Raw genomic sequence first — 6000 nt, 5'->3', positions numbered from 1 at the left:
CACCTTTCCAAGCTGGTGCCCTGTGGAAGAGTGTGCTGGCTGTAACCAGATTGGGCCATCAGTGCAGAATTTCTCTGAGGGCTCTTGAGAGGATCTAAACAGACACAGGTGGTATTAGAAATGCACAGGGAGAGACTGACTTATGTAACCCTAGGACGACAGTCATTCCCCACCCCACCTCCCAAGCCTCATGGCTAACCAGTTCTGCCCCATCATGGAAACTGGACTAGCCCTGTCCTCCTACCTGTGGCCTCACCCTGCTGAGCTTGTGCCCTATCGGCATGTTGATATTGCTCTAAATCTAGTGATAGACAGATAGAGCATAGTGTCTACAACACAGAAGGCCCTCATAGTAGTGGACGAGCTAAAAAACATTCACTTCTTTATTCTACTGTGACAGTCACAGCCCTTGATGATTCTTCCCCTGAACCATATTCAATTCAACAACTCTGATTTCTATTAATAATTCTTATCATTATGCATTTATTATGTGCCAGGCACATGATGACCAGTATGTCAATTAATTAGTAAATCAACCTCATGGCATAAGCATTATTATCAAATTTTCAGATAAAAAAAGCTGGATCTTAGAGAGATCAATAGTTTGGTTAGGATAACATGGCACAGAAATGCAAACTCAGGTCTCTTAAGATCTGGGTCTGTTTTGAGTGCTTGGTATGAGCATGGTACTATACTAGGAGATAGGGTTAGAGACTTCCACATCTCTGTCCTCTAGTTAGGGCCAGAAAAAGAAGTCATTGCATTCATTATTTAATGAACTATAATAGAGGAAGTAACAAGGCAGCAGGGTAGAAATTAAGGAGAGAGGGTAACTACTAAAATTCAGAGATATTGCTAATCCTATGTTGATAGGAGAATGACAGGATTTATAAGCTCACTCTCCAGATTCCCAGAGGCAAGCAGTAGCAGAAGGTAAGCAAATTGTTGCATCTAGGTGTCAAACAATCCTGTTCCCAGGTCCTAGTTTTCTTAAGGCAGCTCTGCACAGTGTATATTGAGTAGTGCTACTGAGACTATACAATGCTTACCTCAAACACTACCAATACAATTTCTGTATGATAACTGTACTTTGTACATCATTCCTACGAACTTGAAGATCTTCTTGTTATTTCTGAGAGTCAACGAAAGGGTGCACATGTAGAGAAAAACTGAGTCCTTCCTCTCCTACTTGGGTACCCTCTTGCCAGTGTCCACTGTAACCAACACTTCCTTAAGACACCTGCTTCCACCACTACTAAGGACTGTTAAGCAGCCCATGATTCTGCCTTTACCCAGCACAGCCTCAGAAGAGGGGATGAAGCCCCTCTTTGCAGTCAGCTGGCTTCCAGGGAACCAATGCTAGCACCCAGTGTCTTTCACAATAGAATTTCTGCCCCTCTTTACACTTTTAAGCAAAAGCTTGTCTCATCAAGAAGTGAAACCGTAAAAGTTGGCATTTGTGCTGCCTGTCACTACCAGAACCAGTAAATAGAGACAAGGATTGAAACTTTATGGGTGTTATATACAGATGCTGGCAATCTGAGAAGATGGTGGGTTATGTACACTCAAAAACAGTCATCACATTCCATCTCAAGCCAACTATCTGACCAGGAGAAGAAAGAGTAGGGTTGGCGGGGGGGGGGCGGGGGGGGGCGGGGGAGGTTAATTGGATAAGAGATGCAGTCCAGTGGGGTTTTTCTAGTACTTCTTTATCTGGCAGTCAACCATTCTTTATCTGGGTCACAGACATTCCCTTCCTGGAACACAATGGCTCAGATACTATCTCCATCACTTGCAGACCCCTTGGAACACAAAGGCTGGATTCCTTGCCGAACTTCTGGAGTGACAGGTCATGTATTCCAGTTCCTGAAATAACAGCTTTCCATATGCATTAATCCCTTAAGCCTATCAACTATGAGTGAAGCTAAAATCTTTAACTCTTGAGTTCCCCTCTCGGAAGCAGCAATAGTTCTCTATGTGTTCCCTCTCCTGCTTATATACATCCAGGAAAAATGTTTTCTTTCACTACTACTGAAATACAAGTAAAGACACATACATATGTAGTCAATATGTAGACTTGGAGATAGAAACCTAGCCCAAAGCTACACAGTGGCCATTTCCCTTACCAAACCAGAATGCTTAATACCCTATTCAGGTTAATGGTACTTGTCTTATATATGTGTAATTCTGGGCATCTTTTTTAAAAACAAAGGAAGAGTTTAAAGGCAAATGAATATTTACTTTTGGAGACCAAAAACAACAACAAAACATTCCAGAAATTTTGAAGTTCAGTCTCAGCCAAGATACTCTCTTACACACAAGTGAAGAAATCAAGAGTCAAAAAAATTCACTTTGGGGGTTGAAATCATATAAGTAGTAGCAGAGCCAGGGTTAGAATTAGGTTTTCTGATCCCAATCTAATGCTCTTTCTTGGGAGAAAGAGGTTAAGAGAGGTGTAGTTTGATATTTCTTCCTGTTTAGGAGAAAGAAGAATGAATTTCTCTGTTCTCCTTTGCTTAGTTTTTTGGTCATCTGCTTGGTATGTGTCATTTCTGGCTCCTGCATTTTTAACACAGCCGACTCTTGTATACTGAGCTTAGCAGCTCTGTGGTTTTCTGGAAAGCTCAACATGAGCCTCCTCCAAAGGGAGAGTGGGCACAACCCTCCTCATTCTAAAAATATGCTGTTTTGGTTGAAATTGTTATTAAGGCTCATTTTATTATAGCTTGAATTGTGTCTAAATTCCTTTCACTGTTTTTTTTTCTTTCAACTTCCCATGTTTTGGTTCACCTTTCCATTTTTATATTTTTATCTTTTGAATAAATTCATTATGCTATGGTCCATGTAGCCTAGAGTCACTTATTTATACTTCCTAATAAATCAGTTTCTCAAGATTGTCATTAATATTCAAACCTTTTCCTTAGGTGTGGTTGTGTAGGTATATTGTCAGGTCTAAAACATGGTTTTACCAGTATGAAGTACAGCATTAATGTTCCATTAGGTCTCCTTCTCCCTGGTCCAGAGAGTGGTTCCTTACCTCATCTTCATCAGCAAGTAGAAATTCATGCATCTTCCAGCTTCATAACTCTCTTAGCCACTCACTGTGATGTGGAAAAAAAATGTTGGGGGCAGGTTTATAGCAGCTGTTTTACCACATTCCTATGAAAATGCCTGCAGACAGATTGCTCCACCCAAGAGCCAAAAAGGCTTTCTCAGCCCTGATAATCTGCCTTGGCTGATCCCTGTTAGAATGCAGGGTCTCAGATTTGGTATGTATAAGAAATACCTGGGGAGTAAGATTCCTGTGATGTATCCCCAGGCCCTAGGATTCTAGGCTTTGTGGGGAAAGCCCAAGGACCCTTCAGCAGTATCCACATGATTCTGATGCAGGCCATCTACAGAGCATTCTTTAAGCAATACTGATTAGAATTTCAGAATTAGGTTCATTATTTTTAAAAAATTATTTTCTTTAAACTGTGGCTGGATGGTCAGTTTTGAGGAATGCTAAAGGAGATTAACAAACAGCTGTGAGATTGGGCAAGATTTCTCAAGTCCCTTCCTTCCTACCTTTACAAATATATTATTCTGAACTTATTTGGACTGTATACAATACTTTGGAATTCATGAAATTTAGGCTCAATATGGAAAGATATCTTGGCATCTTTTTCTCCCTCACTGCAGATCTTGAAAGATGAAGGCTTATGTTAAACTGCAGAAAATGTTATCTACAGAAGCTTTGGTACTTTTCTGTAGTTATTCCTTGCTAATTAAATAAATAAAACCACAGACTGTAGTCTATGGTCTGTTCCTATTCTCACCTTCCGGGCACAGTTTGCTTCGTTTTACAAGAGTAGGACTAAAGTGAATAGTTTTTGTAAATATGAGCAGAGGAGTAATGTGCCCTGAGAATTAAGATGAGCCTTAGAACCTGAAGAAGAGGGTTTGGGACATCAGAACAGAGCAAGACTCACTTATGGATGGAGGAGACAGGTCTTCAGTGGTGTGATTTTAGAGGAGATAAAGACATTTCCGTATGTAATTTCTTTACAGGGTGGCTGAGTGCCAAAGCCTCAAACTCTGTAAGGATAAAACTTCAAAGTAAGTGCCTGGAAGGTGATTTCTTAAATTCATTCTATTACATATAAAGGATTTCCATTAAAGTTTCCAGAAAGCTGGTTTCCAGCAGAGGGAACAGCATGTGCAGAAGCAGGGACAGTTTCCAAATTGCAATTTAGAAGGGTCTTAGAATCAGCAATTTGACTCTTGAGTGGGAAACTCCAAAGCTGTTTTTGCATTGCATTTTACATAAGATGTATAAAATATCAATTGTGTGTATTAAATGAGTGGGTTTGATGTAGATTATAAGATAAGGAACAAATCCCCCAAATTTCCCCTTGTGCTACTACCATGCAGGAGTCATGAGATAGGTCTGGTCCGTCTGAAGACCTGAAAGAAGGCCATGTGGCCAGAGCATGAACATCAGTAGGAAACTGGCTGAAGCTGTAGCTACAATTTAGGCAGAGCCAAGGAGGCCTTGTAGGGAATGTTAAAAATTTTTTATTTTATCCTAATTGCAATGGGAAGCCATTTATGGTTTTAAGCTGGAGAGTAATATGATTTGATTTACAGCTTAAGATCATTCCCTCCACCAAAAAACTGCTTGACCTAATAAATGAATTTGGCAAAACAGAGGGATACAAAGTCAATATCCAGAAATCAAAGGCATTTCTGTACACCAACAATGAAACAGCAGAAGCAGAAATCAAGAAAAAAAATCCCATTTGAAATAGCAAAAAGAAAAATAAAATACCTAGGAATAAACCTAACCAAAGAGGTAAAAGACCTGTATTCAGAAAACTACATAACCCTGAGGAGAGAAATCAAGGAAGACACAAACAAATGGAAACATATACCGTGTTCATGGATTGGAAGAATTAATATCATCAAAATGTCCATACTACCAAAAGCAATTTACACATTCAATGCAAAACCTATTAAAGTACCAATGGCTTATTTCACAGACATAGAACAAACACTTCAACAATTTATATGGAATTATAAACGACCCCGAATAGCTGCTGCAATTTTGAGAAAGAAGAGTAAAGTAGGAGGGATCACAATACCTGACACTAAACTATACTAGAAGGCCACTGTAATCAAAACAACCTGGTACTGGCATAAAAACAGGCACATGGACCAATGGAACAGAACAGAGAGCCCAGAAATAAACCCGTCTCTACAGTCAATTAATATTTGACAAAGGAAGCAGCAACATAAAATGGAATAAAAATAGCCTCTTCAACAAATGGTGTTGGGAGAACTGGACAGCTACGTGCAAAAAAATGGAACTCGAGCACCAACTTACACCTTATACAAAAAATAAATTCAAGGTGGATAAAAGACTTAAATATAAACTGTGACACCATTAAAGTCCTAGAAGAGAACGTAGGCAGGAAAATCTCAGATATTTCACGCAGAAACTTTTTTACTGACATGTCTCCTAGAGCAAGGGACATAAAGGAAAGAATAAACAAATGGGACCTCATCAAAATTAAAAGCTTTGGCACAGCTAAAGAAAACAGTATCAAAATGAAAAGAGAACCAACTGTATGGGAAAACATATTTGCCAATGATACCTCAGACAAGGGTTTAATCTCCAAAATATATAAAGAACTTACACGACTCCACTCTAAGAAGACAAGTAACCCAATTTAAAAATGGGCAAAGGACTTGAACAGACACTTCTCCAAGGAGGGCATACAGAAAATCCAAAGACACATGAAATGATGTTCAATATCACTAGCTATCAGAGAGATACAGATTAAAACCACAATGAGATACCACTTCACACCAGACAGAATGGCCATCATAAACAAAGCAACAAACAACAAGTGTTGGAGAGGTTGTGGAGAAAAGGGGACCCTAGTGCACTGCTGGTGGGACTGCAGACTGGTACAACCACTATGGAAAGCATTATGGAACTTCCTCAGAAAACTAAAA

This window comes from Phyllostomus hastatus, unplaced genomic scaffold (assembly GCF_019186645.2).
Source record: "Phyllostomus hastatus isolate PE091 unplaced genomic scaffold, TTU_PhHast_1.1 phas_contig_1, whole genome shotgun sequence".
Taxonomy (NCBI): Eukaryota; Metazoa; Chordata; class Mammalia; order Chiroptera; family Phyllostomidae; genus Phyllostomus; species Phyllostomus hastatus.
Note: the sequence above shows the minus strand (reverse complement) of the source record.